The following is a 22539-nucleotide window of genomic DNA, read 5'->3' as shown; positions in this document are numbered from 1 at the left end:
TTTGATTTTTTTCCCCCTAATTCCCCATGTAGTCTTCCTTTGAAAATTGAAAAAAAAAATGTCTTGTTTTATCTCATTTCTTTGGATGAATTTTGAGCTTCATTTGGGGGTGGAGGTTATAAAATAGCCAAAATGTTATCATTGCAGTTTCCTGGCTGCCACTGCTTCCAGGTTTTTTTTAAAAAATGCTATAAAACAAGAATTTCTTCCTGACATCCTTCTCTGAGATTCAGCTGAAGAGGGAGAAACAATTAGGGAAATGAAACATGGGATGCCCACACATCTGTAGCCACTAGTTAACTAAGCTACAGAGCACTATAGCCATTCACGGGAGTTTATCAAGCTGGATGTGTGGTACAAAATATTGCAACAGGAAGCAGTCACTAGTAGTAGAAAAAAAAATATTTGGATGAGTATTGAGAAAATGAGAGAAATAACATTGATTATTTATTACCATTTCATAATGCATTTAACTGAGTGGAATCCTAAAAACTGAGTGATTAAAGCTCGTCAGTCTTAAATACTATCTTATGTTTATGGATATTTAAGCAATGCCTTATGTCTATAGATATTTACCCATGTAGTATGCTATATTACTATCATCCTTCTCATCTTTTTCTACCACCTTTTCTAATTGGTATCAATATTATGATTATATTACTCTGTTGTTTATATGTACACTAAGAGTTTATGCACGGAGACAAATTCCTAGTGTGTCCAATCACACTTGACCAATAAAATATTCTGCTATCCAGCATTTTGCTGAAAGTCACAGTTAATATACTAAAAGTATTTTTAATGTAATATCCCTTCACCCTATCTGAAACTGATACATTTACCAGCAGAATTATTTCAGATATTAAATGCATATATTTCAAGCTTGCACATCTAAATTGGGAATGGTGCCACTTTTCAGGCTAGGCAGTAGGGATTTGGTCTCATAGTCACTGTTCAAAAGACCTGTTTTCCTACATCTGTATTTGATCCATATTAACCATTTAAAAACAATTTAATTTTTACATTACAGACCAGTCAAGAAGAGTTAGGCTGGAGGGGGAGAATAAACTGACTGTACTCTTGCTGTTTTGTTTCTCATGCGTGATATCTAATATGCAATGACTTCTTTTTCTGGGTTGCCCAGTTACTATAGCCAGCTAGGGATCTCTATGAATTCAGTTGCTATGCAGAGAAACTAAATGTGGCAATCCTGACTTCTTAAATCTTCAAATCTAGAACTTGCCTTTGGAAATTATAGATCTAGTCTATAGAGTTAAAAGAAATTAGCTAGCACAGGAGGGAATTAGATAAAGTCCCATCACACAGAAAAACAGCTTATCGGAGAGTAAGACAAACTCATTTCAATCTCTAATTATCCTTGAAATAGATAAGCAAATCAAAGTTTCAATTAAGGGTTCAATTACTTTACTTACAACAGTGACTATACTAACAGCCACTGGGGAATGGGAAGGGCAAAACCTCTTTCCATGTGGAAGCTACAAACTTGGGTGATAATTATCCTAGTTTGGCAAGTTCCCATCCATTATTCTGGAACAGAACACTGAAACCACTCTCTCCACTTCTTCATATAGGAGACCATACTGGGTAAATGGGAAGTCCATAGCCAGAACCTTCGCTTGTATCCTTACGATTTATATTGACTGTTTCCTAGTATGATTTGATTGCTTATTGTACCCTATGACTATTATTAAGTGTTGTACCTGATGATTCTTGACTCTTGAGGAATGTATCTTTTCTTTTATGTATACTGAAAGCATTTGCACCAAGACAAATTCCTTGTGTGTCCAATCACACTTGGCCAATAAAGAATTCTGTTCTATTCTATTCTTCTTGCAGAGAATGAAGATTGCCACATACGTCCTACTTCTCATCCCCACAGGATTTCTTCTGCAGCTGCCTCAATAGGTATGACCTAAAGCCAAAACTTTTCCCTCCAATCTTCCTCTATTAGACAACGCTGCATGTCTTCGAAAATAGCATGAGGGGTGAACGGCCAAACATAACCTTAGATCTAAGACCAGAAATATACTAGAGATTCCTGTGGAGAATATTGGTAAAAATCAATAGGCATTTAACAAAACTGAGAGCTTTCTTTTACCTGCACACAAGAATAGTAGAGCAGTGTTCTCTGAAACGTAGGCTACATTAAAAAAGAACAATGAGGCACAGAGGAAATAGGCAAAATATGTTTACAGTGCTTTATTCACTTTATGGATTCTGAACACAAACTGCTTATATTTAATTGTAGTAACACTGCACATTTCTGATGGGAGACAGTGATGCAGAAGATCCATATAATTCAATTTCCATTGTACCAGTATATTTTTTAATATGAAGACCATACAATTGAGATCAAAGAGGAGTTGTTGGCTCAGGTTAACATTTTGGAACGCTGCTCAATGTAACATAAGGACTAATTTTTTATCTCTCTTCGGCATGATGTAAAAAAGATGTTAAGATTCTAAGAAAGAGTGCAGAAAAAAACAGTGAAGATAATTAGGGGAGTGGAGGCTAAAATATATAAAGAACAATTGCTGGAATTCAGTATAGGTCTAGTTTAATCAAAAGAAGGACTAGCAGTGTTCCAATACTTCAGGGACTGCCACAAAGAAGAGGGAGTCAAGCTGTTCTCCAAAGCACCAGGGGGCAGGACAAGAAGCAATGGGTGGAAACTAGTCAACAAGAATTCAAACTAATCAACAACATAGAATTAAGGAGAAATTTCCTGACAGTTTGAACAATTAATCAGTGGAACAGCTTGCCTCCAGAAGTTGTAAATGCCCCAACACTGGAAGTTTTTAAGATTGGACAAACATTTGCCTGAAATGGTATAGAGTTCCCTGCCTGAGCAGAGGGTTGGACTAGAAGACCTCCAAGGTCCCTTCCAACTCTGTTATTCTGTTTAGTTTTTAGCTAAGTCCATGTGAACTAGATGTTCAAAACACTTTCATAGATTTATTATGCATTTGACTTTTATTTAGTGGAGAAACATGGCTTGCCAATGAGTAATAGATAACAGCTTTCCTGTTCAAACCACTTAAAACAGGTAGATGACATATATTAATAACTTGTGATAAATAAAAAAGAGGCTTCTGTATCCTGAATGCAAAATGAGCATTGGTAGAACTTACCGTGAATGCCCTTTCTATCTATGCTGTGAGAGAGCCCAGGATGGGTTGACTCCTTCCTATGACGTCATTTAGCTGAGTCTGTACTAAGATATAAAAGCCAGCCCCGGGAGAGGCCCCCCTTTGGCGAAGATACCCGACAGACTGAAAGGTGTCTCTGAAAGCCCAAAATAAATACAGAAATATGTCTTACCCTCTCTGGATGAATCAAGGGAGGGGCTGGGCTCTCTCGCAGCATAGATAGAAAGGGCGTTCACGGTAACTTTTACCAATGCCCATTCTCCTCCATGCTGCATCGAGAGCCCAGGATGGGACATACCAAAGCTTGCATGTCCAAGGGTGGGTCCTCTCTGCCAGGCTCTTTTCATGAGCTGGGGACAGGAAAACCTGGCACGACATGGTATCGATGACTGCTCCCAAGTGCTGCAATTGGGTTGTGGGAGAGAGCTGGCTCTTTTTGGTGTTGATGGAAAATCCATGGCTCTGGAGACATGCAGGGTAATTTGCCAATCCCGATGGGCTGCATGGATGGAAGAGGATAGAATCAAAATGTCATCCAAGTAGCATTGGATTCTCACTGGAATAGAATGCAGAGATGCCATCAATGCTGCCTTTGTGAAGACCCTTGGAGCCGATGAGAGGCTGAAGGGAAGTGCTCGATACTGGTAATGGGTATTCTGATAACAGAAACGGAGAAACTGTCGATGATGAGGCCAAAGTGGGATGTGGAGGTAAGCCTCAGTGAGATCAATGGAAGAGAGGAGGTCGCCCTGCCGAATGCTCTCTAAAGTAGAATGCAGAGTTTGCATTTTAAATCACCTGTATTTTACAAATTGGTTGAGAAATTTTAGATCAAGGATGGCTCGCCACCCCCCTGAGTCTTTGGGAATGATGAAAAGGAGAGAGTAAAGCCAACGTCCCCATTGAGAGGGGGGAACAGGTTGAATAGCCCTGATTTCAAGAAGGTGCTGAATGGCCTGATTCATGAGGGCTTGCCTGGAAATGTACTGAGAGACAGGACAGATAAAAAAAATTTGGGGGGTGGTGTTAGGAAGTCCAATTGTAACCCTGACCTAATAGTGCTGAGCACCCAGGCGTCTGTCATTGACTCCTCCCATTTGGAGGCAAAGAAGGCTAGGCAACCTCCGATGGGTGCGGAGAACGAGGGATTACTTAGAGTGAGGGAAGGAATGGCCCCTCCCCCGCGAAAGGGCCATTTACCAGTAGAAGGTTGTTGCCTCCCAGATGCTTCCACCCATTGGTCTTGGCGTTGGGAGTACGGCCTGTGAGAAGCGAGATGAGGTCTGCGCTCAGAAAGCAGGAGGGCGATAAGGAGCAGGGCGATAGTCAGCTTTCTTCCCAGAGGAAGAGAGAATTTTACGTTCATCTCTGGTTTCGATGAGATAAGGTTCCAGAGCATAGTCAAAAAGCTTATCGTCTGCGAATGGAACTGAAGCCAGCTTCCATTTTCGGCGTGACTCTGCCTGCCAATTTCGGAGCCGTAAGTCTTCTTGCTGCTACAGAAGATGCCATGGCCTTGGATGCAAATTTGGCAGAATTGAGAGTTGCATCCGCAGTGAATTCCGCCGCTGCAATAATCTTATTAAGATCTTGGTGAGACCGAAGGTCAGAAGCAGGCAATATATTCTGGAGTTGGCGCAACCACCGTATGGATGCCCTCATGAAAAAGGATGCTGCTGTTGAAGCCCGAACAGCCCAAGCAGCAGCCTGGTGATTGCGCTTGAGGGTCTGTTCAGAGCATTTATCATCCAGTTTCAGGATCTCTTCTGGCTCCGTGGGAGTGCCAGAAGATGAGAACGAGGCCAGAACCAGAATGTCAACAGAAGGCACTTCCAGGGCATTGTCCAGAGCTGCGCTGACATTTTAGAAACGCTTATCCAGAGAATATGGGTGAGGATCTGCCGAAGGAGAAGCACATTGTTCCTTGACCATGTCCAGGAACAAAATGGGAGAAGGTAAAATCTCTGCATGCACTACAGGCTTGGAGAAGAGCAAATCCCTTTGGCTAGAGGGATTTCCTTGTGGCTCGGGAGCCACTTCCTCTGGCGACAGCCTGGCAGTGACCAAGCCCTTGCTGAGTAATGGCCTGAAGAAAATAGGTTTGAAAACCATGCTGGAATGGAGAGTCTGCTCTGGGCGAGAATCCTCTTCCTCTGAAAAATTTTGGTCAAAAATCTTGCCCTCTTCACACTTTGAATGAGAAGAGTAACTGTGTTCAGATGGTGAAGGCCTTCCTTCCTCATCAACCTCCTCCCTTTCTGGTAGAGAAGAAAGGACCCTGAGGTCCTGAGGCCTGTGTAAATCAGGATGATGAGGCAAGGAACTTATAGATTGAGAAGGGACAAGGGCCTGAACCCTTTCCAAAGGTTGAAGAATTTGCTTGAAGCCTTCAGTCAATCCCTGCCTAATAGCTAATGCGACAACATCTTGGATATCTCCTGGTCTATGTTCAAAGGTAGAGGCAGAAGGCAGAAGGGCCACTGCTGTGGGAGTGAAGGTGGCTTCAGGCCTAGATTGAGGAAAGGTTCAAGGCCTGGAGGGAGGAGGAGGAGCATAGGGCATAGAAGCCTTTTGGAAATAAGGCCCAGATCTGCTTAGATCCTGAGGATCTGATTATATTGCAAGAGCCTTGGGAGACCAGGATGGAGGATGGCAAGGCTCATAGATAACTTCTCCTCCCCTGGGAGTGCTTGGTTGGGGCCCACGAGTATCACCTGAAACATGCTGTAGTTGCACCCCCTTCTATTGAATAGTTCTGTTGAACTGCCTCTCTAGAGCTGCATGTCTGTGCTTCTCTGCCCTCAGTTCAGCCTGAGTTGCCTTCTTAGGAGCTAGAGCCTTAGCTTTGATTTTAGCAGCCACCTCCCTCTGGACTGATTGGGTGTGTTGCCTGCATATTTTCTCTTATTGGGCTTAAGAGACTGTTCCACTGGGGGGGAGCTCTGCCTGAGCCTTATCTTACTCCATTTGTAGAATAAAGGCTCTTGCGTTGGAAAGAAGCTGTTTAGAAATTTTTCTATTAAGCCCCTCAGGGTATAAATGGCCTCCGGGATTACAAAATGGCCACTCACCTCATGGTGGAAGGCTTCAATCCAAGACGGCCCCTGACTAGAGGAAACAGGCTCCAAGATCAAAGAATCGCTCCTTAGGCTATACAGAGCCCTGAGCAAAGTCAGCAAAGGAAAAATGCAGCAACCAGCCACACGATCAGCTGGCTTGTGCTCTTATCAATTTTATCAATCTTATCAACGCTGCTCCCAACGTTGCAGGAGAGAGAGCCCTGCTCTCCCGGAAGAGCAGCTGCCCTTGGAGCTGCTTGAAGTGAGGGAAAAAAAAGTACTGAAGATCGCTTGTGAGTGCTATCTAACAGAACGCTTTCAGAGACACAGCTACTGACTGAAAGGAGCTGAGTCAAAAGCTGGGGCCTCTCCCAGCGGCTGGTTTTTATATCTTAATACAGACTCAGCTAAATGATGTCATAGAAAGGAGTCAACCCATCCTGGGTTCTCGATGCAGCATGGAGGAGAATGTATGGATAGAGGACCGTACATATATCCTAGTTTGAGAATGTGCTTAAGCATACTTGTTTCCTACTTTTAAATGTACACTAAGCCTCTAGTATATATTGGACAGTCAAACTAGAGACTTAGTAAAATAAACAGATACTCAAACCAGAATTATGCATAAAAGGTGGAGCTTGCAATTCTGTGTGGGGAAATTAAAGAGAATGGAGAAATCTTCCTTGGGAAGCATAAGTGAACAAATTATCCTAATTTGAGACAGGCACTCTGGGATCAGTTTTTCTCAAATCACTACAATACTTTAACAACAAGCCATTTTAAAATATACTTTTATGGGGAATAAGTGCTGCAAAGCTAAGGATCTTAGTTATGAAGCATGGGCAAAATATGTAATGACTCTTAAGTCTCTAAAACAGGACAGAATGGAAAACAATCTGGCAAAAGAAAGTTTGAAAATAGGCTGAACTAGCCAGGAGTGGTAGAGATAAACATCAGCTCAGGAAATTTCAGGTTGTTTCTTTTTATGCCTTCTCCCTCTTGGCCACACGTCCCAGAATGAAGCATATGCTATTTGATCAAAACTTTGGTTGCTCAAACTTTTGATAAACACAGTATCAATTTCCTCACATGCATTTGGCAGAACGTATATAGAGAACAGAACCATCCATTAGGAGTACCAAGCGATAGATGTTTAAATCCAAACAACAAGTTATAATTATTAAGTTACATGCTTTGATAGAATTCTTGTATGTTTGAACTTTCTACAGTCATGCTTGGAGAAAGAGAAGGGTGAACATTTTTTCTATAAGAAGCAGTCTTTCCTTCAAGGCAAAGCAGTGAAAAAGAATGGGTAGACCAGGCCAATGGTGCACTTTCACTACCCTTAGGATTTCTAGGAGACAATAGGATACGAAATGCAAAGAACTGTAGCTTCTGGGACTCTTTGACCCTAGCTCAATATTATATACACACTGAGCAGCAGTAATTCATCAGGATTTCAGACAAGAGCCCTTCTCAGCCTTATTTGGAGATGCCAAGGCCTGAGCCAGAGACCCCATGTGATATGCATGTCCTTAGAAAAGGACAATTAATTCTCTGTATCCACTTTCATAAAAACTATCATCCACCTGCAGCTTAAAACATAACAGATGCCTATTTTGTTTGGTAATGGGAACTATCTAATACAATTTGAGATAAGGAATCAACTTAAATACAGATCAATTTGATTTAAATAGAAAAATGACATTTTCAATAGAAAGTCATCCCAGCTGTCTTAGTTTAGAAATTGATTTATAACAAGTTAATGCATGTTTCTTATGCTGACAAGCTCTAAGGGGAAAAAGAACATTCTTAAATTCAAAGATGCGTAAGGTAATCATTTAGTTCAAGGAAACTTTGTCCAACAGTGTTCAAAGACCCCTCAAAACCATTGCCTTGCATAATATATGTTAGTATATGTTACAGTGTAATTGTGTGAGATTTTGATTACAATATGTATACATCAGTTTTCTCCATGTAGACATAAAATAACAAAGAAACCAACCAACCATTTAGGCAATTTAAGAGCCTAAATTCCCCAGTTCCTACTGAATGAAAATGTTTTATCAGTTCCTAAGAGATGATACAAAGTGTTTAAAAGCAGACCTTTTCCACAATTGAAATATGATTACTGATAAAACCTTTCCCCAGCAGATTCATGCATTTGTAAAATATATCAGAAACATTATCAATTGAACTGTCCCCTCAAATTGAAATCAGATTTTTAAGTAGTCAAATATTTTGATTCATTTGGGCCTGCAATGTCATACGTGGCCATCAAAAGAAGTCTTATTTAATTAAGCAGTTTATATGGTTGTCTATCTCACAAATAAGGTTTAGTACTTTGAAATTTGAGAAATACATTCTAAACCAGGATATAAAAAAATAACTCAAGAACTACCTGTACTGCGAGTTTGGTATGTTCTTTAAACAAATGAATAACTTAAAATAATTTTCCAGATAATTTTTAAAAAGCTGTGTCAATAATAAGGAAAGGGGCAAAAGAGACAGATATACATCAAGTCCATCTGGTACCAACTCTGTTATAAGTTTTGTACTATACTCTCTGAGTCAATATGAAGAGATTAGATTCAATTTGCAATATATATTGTCTAAAAATGACAAGACATGATGTAATAATGATTTGCTGGCTAGAAGAAATCAGAACAGTATGAAATCAGGGCTTTAACTATTTCAACAGTGCATTATTTATGGTCTAAAGAGTGTACACATGAAATCTTTCAAAGCACGCCATTTGTTCAGAATTCACTCCACACATCTACACAAACCTGTCACAGTCCATGCGTTCTGTAACTTTTGGATCTTCCATAAAATTATTTCCATATGATAATGGTTTCCTCCCCAGGTGATGGATTAGGGAACTGAATGACTCAGTCTATAGTAATGGTTTGGGGGAATTGAAATGACTTTAATCTCAGTTGTATTCTAATATACATTTTAAGCTTATTGGTTATTTTAGTTCTGTACTTTAAACCTGACACTGCCACACAAATTGCAAAATATATATATATTATGCCAAATTTATCTACACCAGTTATGTTGTCATCTCCAAAGTCAGTATGGCTACTAAGACATTCTTAATCCTCATTGTGATTTTCCTTGGCATTTTCTTTAGAGTTCTCTCCACTCCCCTAAATTACTTCTGCAAGCTTTTATGTGTAATCTTGATATTTTGATTACAAAGACAGAACAATACTCAGTTTTAAGTTTTGTTAGATATAACATGTTGATGCCTATGGATATATGTTTTCTGATCCTGTGACGCCTCTTTAAAATTATAAAAATAGTTTCTATATTTGTTTGGTTAATGGTGCTGGCCTAGAAAGCAGAAGTTTGTGAGTTCTAGTCCGGTCTTAGCCCTGAAAGCCATTTGGGCAACTTTGGGCCAGTCATTTCCTTCACTCTAACCCACCTCACAAGGGTTTGTGGGGGGAAATGGAGGAAAAGGGAATGCTAAACATTCTTTATTCAATTCTGTAAGTTCACCCCATTAAGTTATAAAAATAATAAGGCTGGGACAAAAATTTCTAAAAAAACATGTTGATGTTGGCAGTTTAGTATCAGAAAAAAGTTCGAATGTTGTGTTACAGCTCACACTCTGTTGGTTAATGTATCTACATTATATTATTTGTTGAAAATACCCTGAATGCACAGAATGGCAGCATGCCAATTCTTGACATGTGGCTCTCCAGGGCATCTCAACTTAAACTTTAACACATATTGCTCTGCAGCAGAGAACAGAAAGGAAGTGTGCTGCTGCTTCCTTAGCCTATATATGTATGTGTGATATGTATATACATTCTTTTACAAGTATACCTGGAACTTGTAATTTTAGAATAGTTACAAACATACATACATACATACATACATAGTTGTTTTACCTAGATACATATAAGCAGATTCACTTCTAAACACTTCCAATAGTTGAGGTCTTTGGAAAAGATTTTCACAAGATAGTATTAATAATCACTACCAATAAGTAGAAACTTTGCGTCTTCTAGATGAAACCACTATATTTCCATATGTCAATTGCAGGGAAACAAGAGGGGGGAAAGGGCTTTGTTTCCATTTTCTGGTGGTGAACACCCAGAAGCATATGGCTGGCCACTGTGAGAAGCAAGGCTGGACTAAAATGGACCTTAATCTAGATTAGCTCTTCTTTGTGTTCATATCCCCAACTGAATTCAAGTAGACCAAGCTGAACAGTTTGGCATCAGAGTTGGTGCCACAAGGATGCAAGTAGTATCAAAAGAAACATCTTTTTATAAAATCAAAACTGCCTAGAAATACTCCTTTTCTTCTAATTTATTACTTTGAAACAGATACAAGATTTGATGGAGGTATCAGATTAAATATATTCACAAATCACTGTTAGAGAAAAACTAATAGTCCTTGACTCACAATAGTATATTTAGTGACCATTTAAAGTTAACGGCACTGAAAAAAAAGTATCTTATGACTGTACTTCACACTTACAACAATTGCAACATCCCCATCATCACATGATCAAAGTTCAAACGTTTGGCAGCTGACTCATAGTTATGACATTTGCTATATCCTGGTGTCATGTGATCACCTTTTGTGACCTTCTGACAAAGTCAATGGGGAAGCCAGATGCATTTAACAACTGCAGCAAGAAAGGTTGTAAAATGAGGCAAAACTCTTTTAACAAATGTTTCACTTAGCCACAGAAATGTTAGGCTCAGTTGTGGTTGTAAATTGAATATTATCTGTACATATAGTCCTCGATTTACAATGACAATTGGAACTGCATATGCAGTGGCAAGTCATTCTGCCATAAATTGAGGCACCCATGTGGCCAGACTTGGCTTTTTGCAGCAGCCATTAAGTGAATTATTGCCGTCATTAAGTGAATCCATAGTATGAAGTGAATTCTTCACAGAATCCCCTGCCAAATTGCTAAGCGCTCAGGCATGCATTACTACATTATCCTGCTGTACAAGCTCAATAATAAGACTTTGCACAGCAGGATAATGAGATCCGGGTTTAAGATAAACTGGATCCAAAGCTGCTCATTTCCTCCAAAAGGATTCAAATCTTGGGAAGTCATCTACATTAGCCTGGATCTAACACAGCTTATTTCCTCCCTGTTCTTTTCAAAAGCAGCAGATGGTGTGGTTAAAAACAAAGATAGGTTCATACGCTTACTGTCTCAGTAAGTAAAAATTCACTTCTCCAAGAAAGGCAACGTGGGCCAGTAACCAACCCAATGCCAAAGGTGCTTTTTCAAGAGGCAACTGGACTTTCTGTTTTTTCTTTGAAGACATTTCATTTCTCATCCAAGAACTTTCTGAAGAAGCTTCTTGGATGAGAAGCGAAATGTCTTTTTAAAAAAACCCCAAAAAGGTCTAGTTGCCTTTTGAAAAAGCACCTTTGGAATAACCATGACCTGGATGACTGAGAATCTCCATAGATATTTAATCAACCCAATCCAATTTCTAGTCATTCCAATCCCATGCTTTGTACATAGATTTGCAGGCCATTCATAACAGGAGCCATTGTTGTGGGGAAATGAAACAGACAACCAATCAGAAAAAAAGATATCTAACTTAGACTCAGCTGCTGACAGGATTTGACACGTCTTTGGACAGGACTAAATAAAATAACTTAGATCAAGAATCTTTTTTTCAAGAATTTATTTTCCCATTTCCTCTGTCTGCTTGATGAGAGGGCAGAATTAGTTAAATATAAGACTCAAGTCATTTCCTGCATTTAAACAACACATTAAACTTGGTCAGTTTTAATTTGTTTAAAGAGAACATCTTTCTCAGTTGACCCAATTAACAATAATACCCTAGCAAGGATCTTGTAAGATGTTGTAAGCTCTGGGATGTTTTAAGCCACCCACAATCATTGGATAGGAGATGGGTGGCAAATAATTTTTATTAAAAAAATAATAAATAATAAATAAGATATCAAACACCTAATCAAGTTGTAAATTAAATTAGAATTTTCAATGACTACAAATTGGCAGGACATACCTGATGGTATCAATGGCTGGAATGGGTCAAACTGTTTCGATTGATAATATCAACACTAAATTAAAAGCATGATAAAGATGGCATTGTTAGTATCAGCAATATAATAATAATAATTAAAGATAATGCCATTGGCCTCTATCCTACTGATTCCTTCCAAATCAAACATCCAAATCTCCGCTACAGAACAAAAAACTAAAATGGAATGCAACTTCCTTCCTCTTATGAGATGTTTCCTCAACTGAAGCTATCATGAGACTTGGTTATTGCCTAATTCAGATAACTACCCCATCCATCAACAAATATTTCAGATGATCTGGAGAACGGATTTCCTCCAATGTCAACAAATAGAATTCGCCATCCATTTTTTTCAAAGGTATGTGGAGGGTTAATATTAAAAGTTTAGGAATCAAAACAGCAACTAGACAGGATACGTGCATAATAAATCATTCCATAAGATTTAGTTAGGAAAAAAAGTAATTCAGGGGAAATATTCCAAATTGACAAATCATCTTTAGGAGAAAACATTAAAGCAATTGCTATCATCCACAACCATCCTTGCAACTGGTTCATGTCTAACTGTACTCTCATGGTACCTAGAATAATATGGGTCAAATCTGAAAGGTACACTTTATAAAGGAAGCAATGAAAAGTTATGCAAATATATGGCAAAACATAACAAAATGCATTATCAAAAGGAAATTAATTTTAATAGGAAGAAATGTAAGGTCACGAAAAAGGAACCCAAACAAACGTAGCTGCAGAAAATGGTAAGTAATGGAACAGGATCACTCGCTCAAGAATGGTTAATAATATGTGGTCACAAAGTAGAAAACACACTTTTAGATGTAATTAGGAAGCGTTTCAAGTAGAAATTGATTAACAACCATATAATCATCATAGCAGAGTAGTTTTAGTGCAGTTTGTGAAAACATCGATTATGGTTAGCAGTACGCACAAATTAGGCCATATATAAACTAAAATATAACAATGCTAGTCATAAATAAAACAGATCAAGCAATCTGTGCTGAATAATTATTTTAAAAGTACACATTTGGAAGTCAAAGTTTTATAATTAAGATTGCATAGTCTTTCTGCCTCAGAAAAACAGTTCATCTAAAAGAGACTGAGCAATTCTACTCAAGTTAATTGCTTATGCAAGGCAGATGAATATTCATTCCATGAGTGTCTTGGTTTTGGTTTCTCTCTGCGAAATATATAACATAAATAAGTACTCAGTAGTGCAACTTCAAGCCAAAGGAGTCTATTTACATATTTATTTAAATCTGAAAACCTCTTTGTTTAGAATTCTAGTTTTAAAATATGTACATCTTTTAAAAGAGAAGATATTTAAGAAGTAGTTAGCTCTCAAATAATTACTCTTCTTCAGATAGCAGCCAACTACAGCCTACTTGCTGGCCCAGAGTTTCATGTCAAATCTGTTCCCTCAGCCTTCCTTCAACCTCTGTTTTGAGAAACTGCATTCATCAACCATATGTAGATCCCTGCACTATTAGCTATAGAAGAGACTCAATAAACTTTTTTTAAGTATGTTCAGTCCAAAAATGTGGCTCTGCCCACTTTCCTTCAAGTTGACAAGTGGCAGGACGGGCATAATTAAACATACAAATATGATAATTTATTTGGAAGTAAATGGATTTTTTTCATACAAAGAATTATATTTGAATCATTTCTATTATTTATCAGCTTAAATTCTTCATCAGTACAGTCTTCAAACTGTGTGTGTGTGTGTGGTGTGTGCGAGTGTGTTTAATACTTCCTAGCAAAATTCATCTCTCCAAGAGCAAAAAATTAGAACAGGGTAGAAGATGTTTCATTTTATAATAGCTTCAAATTAAGTACTATCATAATATAACTGATACTATTTTATCCTGAGAAAGAAGCTCATTCATCATACTGTAGCAATGATGAAAGATAAATGTCTACAAACCAAAACACCACACGAAAGTCTTCCCTTTTTGCAATTGTTCATTCTCTTGCTCCATAAAATTGAGCATACGTATATAAATATATGCAACTTCTTATTCTATACAATGAAATAATATGCAAATTTGCCAACACAAAGATTGCACATGCTGCTACATTTGTATCCAATGAAGTATGGATTTTTGAGTTCCATAATCTTATCATAAAGGGTCTGTGCAGCAAATCCAAATGTTCAGTATTTAATGGCAGTACATGCAACTAATTGCAACTAATTTGATCACTGACAGTACAGTGAAGTCAGCAAGGAATGAGTAATTTACAGCTATTGTCAGCCGAAGTGCATCGAAGTACAGTATGGTTTCACTTAGTATAATTCCTGTCCACATTCTGAAAAACACTGTCCTTGAGAGCCCACTTGAATCATATTAACTGGCAGAATAAAAAGCCCAGAAGCCCATAGAAGGATAACCATCACAAAACCAGAATGCCAGCTTCTTTTTTAAGCTGGAAGAACATTGATTTGGCAAGCCTCAGTGACAGAAGTAAGCTAGCAAAATACAAAACCAACTATCATCGTCTATTTATTCAAGCCCATACTATACCAGAAGGCACTACTAAATCCTTCTTTGTGATTTACTGACCTCATAAGAGTTGAATAAGAAAATAAATGCAGGGATCGAATGAAGCTATAATTCAGCATGGAAGGCAAAGCAGATTTTTCATACAGTGTCAAAAATAAGAACCAGACTGTCTAACTGAAGTGACCCAAAATAAAACAAATGAACTAAAATTATGGTCTTCGTTTTCATTTTTAACTTGCACCACTCATTTTTCTACTTCCATTTAAAGATAAAATGCAGTGAAGTGACTAAACACATACACACATATAGAACTTGGCAGGAAGTTAGAACTGGTCAGCTGTTTCATAAACATACACTTCATTAATTTTTTTCTTTCCTTTACTTCATACCAAAAACTGTAACACTAAACAATAAGCCAAACATGACATCATATTGGGATAAAGATGTTGTACTGTAGTAGAGATAGAGAAAATGGGCCCGCCCTACTTTCATAACCAATATTTCTGTGAAGTAACAAAGTTACATTTGACTGTTAAAACACAACAGAATTTGAAAAGTGAGGGATGGGAGTCTTGCGCTGGTAAATTTAATTTAATTAGATTTTCATTGTCTGAAATGGTTTTTCTGCCCAAAAGCAAGCTCTTCTGAAATATTTAATTTTCATGAAGTGCTCTTGTTCCAAAGAGTCTCAGCAACATAGAATAGTTTCATTTTGAGACTGGATCTGCATTCTTCATCTGATGTTCAGCAAGATGGTGAATTCATCTATTTGAAGTGTGGACTTTATGCTAATTGTATAAATTACATACAGGTAACCAGGAGATGCTCACAATCCTTGAAAGTCTCCTAAAAATCACAATGTATCTGCTACACTGGGAATAGCACCCACCTGTTATTCTGCTCCCTCCATCCAAAGTACCTCCTCTCTCATGTTCCTGCTTTTACTGCAATATATTGGCGAAGATGATTTGTGGAAATTGTCTACACCTGTCCCAAACAAAATGATTGGTAGATGGGTGATGGGAGAAGATATATGCCAACTGACTCAACTTTCCACTACAGGCTTTCCTTCCATTGCCAAGCCATTCATGCATTCATTCAGATACTGTAGATCAGGGTTCTCAAACTCCCGGCCCGCAGGCTGGATGCATCACATATTGGCCACACCAATGTCTGGTTTAGCAAAGGGAGGGAAAAGTCCCAATATGTCATGTGACGATGCTGTGACGTGAGTTTGACACCCCTGCTCTAGATCAAAACATCAACTATCAGTAATTAGCTAGTTAATTTGATTTATTAAGTCTTATATATCTACCTATATTGAAACAACAATCCTGCGCAGCATACAAACACTAAAAACAACAGAAACCCGCAAACCATCAGAATAAAAATATAATAAAAATCTGTTCAAAACTCATGGCACACAGGACAGAACTCTCCCACAAATCCACACTGTACCTTTGCTTCAGACTCATCCCACTCCAACATTTGTGGAAACAGCCAGCTCTTCAAGGCCTTCCAGAAGAGTGGGGGTCTGGCAGATCTCTAGGGAAAGAGTGTTCTACAGAAAGTAATTCCAGAGTGAGCTACCAGAATACAAACATTACCAAAATAAATAAATTACCAAATAAATAAATAGATTAGCATCATAATATGAAAGGCTGACACACACAGAACAGAAGATAGTCAATCAAAAAGTCTGGATGAACAATTATATTTATAATTAATGCCAAAAAAAAACTAGAGTCAATGCCAACCCTAGACAAAAAGAAAAATCCATTATTGGGGCATCTGTCTCAAGAAAGCTATCTCAATTTTCTGCATAGCAAACATCTGATAATCCATCTCCATTCAATCTTGACTGCTGGCCAGGCAAAAAAAGAAATTTCTTCAGAAAACCAAATCCCAAGCTGCACAAGGCTTTATACGAACTGTAGACTTCTCCATATTCCTAAGATACAGTAGGAGAAAACAAGCATAAAGCAGTAGAGGGTGACATTATTGGTATTTTAATTATCTACTTATTTAGCAACCACAATTGGAACCAACAACTTGGTCATTAAGTGAAGCAATTACTAAGTAAAAAAATCTTGTGACTGTCCATACAATTTACTTCAACTCTTCTTTGCTTTAGTGTCAGAAGGATATCACCCCAGCCAGTTGAGCTCAAATGGCAGCACAAGCTTCCAGAACTCAGTTCACAAAGAAACTGGATAAATCTTATAGCATTTTTCCCTACTTCCCAAATCTTTGGAATGTTCACCTCAATGCTGAGATAATTAGCAAGAACAGAATTAATGTTTGCATTTGCATTCATTGTAGAGAAAGGGATTACAAGAGAATAAACAGACACACAACAGGAATACATATTGAAAGGAATATGCTAGCACTGGCTGTTTGCCTAACACCCTCCCTGTCTGTTGCTTAGAAGGTAAAAGAAGTCCTTTAATATGAAACTGATTAGGGTCTTGTCAGTTTCAGGTAGAGCTGCAAGAAGGCAGAGGATTCTAATCCACTGATTTAAGTCACAGAGAGCTTTTTAATTCGCAGTTAGCATTTTTAGGGAGCTCTGCAACTGAGGAACAGCAACTCAGGAAGAGAGAGCTTGTTTAAGCAATCTCTACTCTCGGGAAGAGGGTGGAATGAGTAAGGCACAAAACAATCCACAGAAACTGAAATGGTTGTGTGACTGAGGGAGATGCTACAAAGGTTATAAATGGCACTGGTTGCACGTTACTTTTTCATCACTACTGCAACTGCAAACAATTGCTTCCAGAGGCAGTCATTAAATGAGAACTACCTATATGTACAGATAGAGGAGGCAGCTATGTATGCGCATGAGAGCATTCATCAATTAGCAGATTTCTGAGCTATAAATTCACCATCCATTGCCATCATAGGTGGCATTCAGCAGGTTCTGACCAGTTCTGGAGAACCGGTAGCAGAAATTTTGAGTAGTTCGGAGAATCAGCAAATACCACCTGACTGGAGATTTTACAGCATCCTTTCCCTACCACACCACCAAGCCACACCCACAGAACCGGTAGTAAAAATATTTGAATCCCACCACTGATTGCCATATGTGATTCTCAGGGACCAAAAGGTTGCTTGCTGCTTTTTCATCTGTACCTGAAAGAGATGATCAGTCTTTATAATTCTTCCACCTAAGCCACAATCTGTGTTTTCAATTGTTTTTCATGTTTACAGGAAGTCCTCAACTTATGATGGACCCTCCACAAACTTATGAGTTAGTTCCAAAATTCCAACGGTTGCTCTCCAATGGGTCATGTGACCACAAGTCAGGTGGTCAGCAACCAACCTGGATTTACAGCCATCATCATCACAGTCACATGACCATGATTTATGAAGTTTTTAGCATTTATGGTATTCGACAAAAACATCCCTTAGCAAACAACGGTTTGTTCTTCAACCACAGCATTCACTTGACAGTTTGAAATAATGTTGCATCTCAGAAAGGCAGGGTGGTTTGCCATAGCTCAGTTTTGCCCCATTGTTGTGCTTATGTATGGCACTACTCTTGAAAATTATTTGGAAATTATATCTGGTCCAAAATACAGCAAGTAGTAACAAGCATTTCTTATGCCCATGTCTTATATGAGTGCACTGGCTGTACTAGTCAATGACCAGGCGCAAGTCAAAGTGCTGGTCATCATCTATAATGGCCTTCACAGAACCATCTATTTCTAATCATTTATGCCCAACTAATATATATCTTTTCTAAATTCTTACCAGTCCATTCTACAAGTCCTGCATGTCCTGATGTCTTAAGATCTAACCCTACTTAGTTCTTTCTGTATCAGCAAAGGTCATCTGCATGCTGCTATTTGCTGGGGTCCGGGACCAGAAAAACCATCTCTAACAAGAAACATGATAGTGTTGCCCTATCAAGTTTGATAGTGTTGCCCTATCAAGTTTAAATTATTTTAGACAAGTATATATATATATTTACCCACACAAACGCCACCTCCAATTCTTCATACATAAGAAGCCACCCAGGGGTGGGATTCAACCGCTGTTACAACCAGTTCAGTGACGTTTTGCGCGCACATGCATACTTCACGTGCATGTGTGCCAGATGCACGCTGTAAATGTGTGTAAAAAGACCTTAAGCTGTGCCACCTGGAGAGCTGAAAAGTGCAGGGCGCAGGTGCGCAGCGTTTGAAAAGCCTCTTTTTCCCTGCTTTTTTCAACCTCAGCTGTGCTGCACAAAGCAGCTGAGGTTGAAAAAGCAAGAAATAAAGGACAGGTAAGAGCCCGGGCGGGCAGTGGGCCAAAACAGCAGCAAACACAGAACCGGTTGGGTGTCTGCTGCTCTTCAGACCTACCGGTTCTATAGAGCCGGGCAGAACCGGTAGCATCCCATCCCTGAAGCCACCACATTGCCAAACAGTATCTCCACCAAAAGAAAGCAAATATACGTGTCCCAGGATAATGTTGCAGGATCCAATCTGGGTCGGTCACCAGGACCAGAGGTTTAGTCTTTCGAGCTTTTGAACTCCCGCTGAAGCCCATCCTCAAGGAACTTCTCCCTATGAGCACACATTCTGGTTGAGAGAGAAAATAATCCCCTGAGGGATGGTGCAGCCCAGCCTATATACTTCATGCCTAAAAAACAGTGTGTTAAGTACGGTATATCTATACAGCCCCAAGGAGAAGAGGTGGAAATTTCAGGATAAATTGTTCCACTGTCCAGCTAATCTCATAAAGAATTTTCCAGATGTGTAACCTTTGCCTTTTCTCCTAAACTCATTTGTAGAAATAACCAATCACATTATCGTTCAGAACTACAATTCTACTAACTCTGACAAATGCAAAGATAAGTATACCCTTTCCCCTTCTGGTGCCTCCAACAGCAATTGGCTAGAGTGCTGGGAATTATACTCCAATAATGTTTGGAGGACAGCAAGCTGGGAAAAGCTACTCCAAAACTCAAGGTTTTAGGAAGTTTGAACTGTACAAACATGTTAAAAGCAGGAAGAAAGACTGAGAACCACAAACAATATAAATGTCAACTTCTCACAAATACATTGTTATAGGCAAATGTTATCCACCACATTTTCTACTCTGCTTGCTTGCTAGCTCTTTGCAGGGCAAGAGGGAAATATGAAGACATTATGAATGATTACTAGAGTTATTTCTTGAACTTTAGCAAATGTTAATGTGATGCTTATTAGCAATGTTGAGATCCATACTACAGAATAGATAAAATAAGAATAGGAATATTGGAGGGGGGGGAGTAATTATTTGAAGAAAGAAAAAATTCCACCATTACCATTTGTAGAAATAATAGTTGGATAAGAGCAACAGCTTACTAAATTAGCTTTTGAATCTAAAAGGCAGGTTTTGTTGAATAATGGTAGGAAATTGAATATGAAAACGAACTCTAACAGAAGGGGAGGACATCCCCTGAAACTATAGCATTTAAGGAATATTTAATTTTGGTTTGCACAATCCAGAATCTCTAAGCGCTTCTGTTCTATTGTCAAATCTAAGCACAACTGAAAGCAAATCATGTGGATCAAGTTTGAAAGGGGAAAGAGGATGGAAGAAGCCCTGCATCCTTTAACTAACTTGAGGAGCCTTCAAGACAACAAAACCACAAAACCGAAGCAATAACCCATTTCTCTTTGCTGCCATTTCCTGGACTGCAAAATGCCCCCAACCTTATGAGGGTGGAAGATGGATCACACCCTACCATTACTTAACCCAGACTCAGTTGACTCTGAAAAAAAAAAAAAAAACCGACAGGACGCAGGCAGAAAGAAAGGCGGAAGGCTGTCATTTACCTTTTCCTTTTAACACAAGGAACATCATCAGAAGGAATTCGGGATAGATTTGTAAACTTCAGGACGAAGAAGGTAGAAGAGAGCCGACGGGAGCGTCGTGGGAAAGTCAACACCAAACTTCACATCTGGGGCAGTCCCCCTTAAAGTCCGACCCTAAGACGCGAGGTTAAAAATAGAGAGGGTGGAAAAGACCGTGGGTGGACCTGATGGGGGGGAGTGGGAAAGGAACTTAGTAAAGCGAGGCGGAGAGGAGGGGAAGGAGGGGAGAGGAGGAGGGGAGCCCCTCGTCTAGAGACAGGGTGAGGATTGCGTAGCGCCTTGGAGGGAGCCGCTGAGTAGCGAAGAGCCGGGTCTCTCGTAAAGCACCTGGGAGGTTTTACTGCTTGATAGGGCTCAACCCTATCAATATGGGCTTGTTCAGAAGACATGGAGAAGCCACGGCTCCCTCAAGGGTGACGCTAATCTTATTCGCATTCCGGGGATGGGGGGGGAGCAAAAACTGATCCGAAACCCAGCGACCTCTGGGGCATGTGAGAACTCCAGGGCGCGTCCGCTGGAAGCAGCTCCCGGGCAAGTAGTCGGAGCGCTGCGCTGAGGGCAGCGATCGGCAGGGCGGGTGGCGAGAAGCGGTTTCGGCGAGGGGCGAAGTATGAGGAGAGAGAAGATGTCCCCCACCCATCCACCCACCCGCTTCTACCCGGTCGTCTTACCCTCGGAGTAGCGGAAGGCAATCCAGCAGCCCCCCGGACCGGGTCCCGCTCGCAGGGCAGCGTTAGCACAGCTTTCCCCAAAGGCGCGGGGCTGGAGCAACTTTGGGGAGAAGCCGCCAGGAGACGTTGCAGGGCGGCGCTGCCTCTGCTGCGGGCGCTCAAGTTGGAAGGCGCCGCGAGGAAACGCGGGCGAGCTCTTGTCTGCAGCAGCCTCTCGGCTTTGCGGGCGCGGAGCCTTTTCGCCCAGCAGCCTGAGAGAGCCCTGAGTCGCCAGCTGCAGCTAGCTCCACCGCCCCGCTCCGCCCCGCCCCGCCCCCCGGGCCCTTGCGCCGTCCCTTCGTTGCATTGTTCGCGGCGTTTAGTCCCGCGCAAGAAGAGAGCGGGCGCGTCCTGCTTGGCATCTCAGCGTCTGTCTTTTTTTTTTATGGCTTGCATGCCTTGGTCCCTTTTCGGTGTTTTATCTCTCTCTCTCTCCTCTCCCTCTCTCTCTTTATTTTTACCTTGGTCCCTTCTCCAGTCTCTCTCTCCCCGTTCCTCTCCGTCTCTCTCTCCCTCTATTTTTATTGCTTGCATGCCCTCTCCCTCTCTCTCTCACCTCTCTCTTTATTTTTACCTTGGTCCCTTCTCCAATCTCCCTCTCCCCTTCCTCTTTCTCTCTTTCTCTCTCCCTCCCTCTCGTTATTTTTATCTTGGTCCCTTCTCCAGTCTCTCTCTCCCCCTCCCTCTATTTTTATTGCTCTCCCTCTCTCTCTCTCTCTCTCTCTCTCTCTCACACACACACACACACACACACACACACCTCCCTCATCTCTCCCTCCCTCCCTCTCTTTATTTTTATTGATTGCATGCCTTGGGTCCTTCTTGGTTTTCTGCCTTTCCTTCCCCACCAGCCAGCCAGTTTCTCTCCCTCTCTCCCCCTCCCTCTCTTCCTTTCTCCCCCCTCCCCACCCCCTGCACTCCTCTAACAAGTTTTCCAGCTTTTCTGGCTCTTTGACTTCGAGGAACTCCCTCAGGAAACTTGTCGCTCTTGTTCTAGATAAATGAACTGGCAATTAGGGAAAGGAGAACCTATGATGAGACTTAACTTTCCTCTCCCGTTGGGGTCAAATTAAAAATAAAGACTCTGAGAGGGAAGTTTAAACAGCCGTCATCCAGGGTAGTTGAGAGATGGGAAATTCCAACGGGACAGCGGGGAAGAAAGAAATGTAATAGAGTTGATATAATATGTAGGCTGCTATCTGCCCCAAT

The 22539-nt window shown here is 40.2% G+C and overlaps 1 protein-coding gene across 6 annotated transcripts in view; it reads right to left on the bottom strand.

The window, feature by feature from the left end:
- The window catches only part of TSPAN18 (tetraspanin 18), a 167368-nt gene extending 145766 nt beyond the window's left edge, over nucleotides 1-21602 (bottom strand). The window contains exon 1 of one of the 6 annotated variants that reach the window (XM_026707444.2): nucleotides 21292-21602. The gene's annotated coding sequence lies outside the window, so the exon portion shown is untranslated. Of the gene's footprint in view, nucleotides 1-20581; nucleotides 20705-21291 lie in introns of those variants that run through there. The other 5 variants (XM_026707453.2, XM_087921401.1, XM_087921399.1 and 2 more) reach the window with 5 other exon arrangements.
- Nucleotides 21603-22539: the final 937 nt, after the last annotated feature.

The sequence above is a fragment of the Pseudonaja textilis genome, chromosome 1 (assembly GCF_049901715.1).
Source record: "Pseudonaja textilis isolate UNSWEBS1 chromosome 1, rPseTex1.2, whole genome shotgun sequence".
Lineage (NCBI taxonomy): Eukaryota > Metazoa > Chordata > Lepidosauria > Squamata > Elapidae > Pseudonaja > Pseudonaja textilis.
The sequence above is the reverse complement of the archived record's forward strand: the minus strand, read 5'-3'. Positions and strand labels throughout refer to the sequence as shown.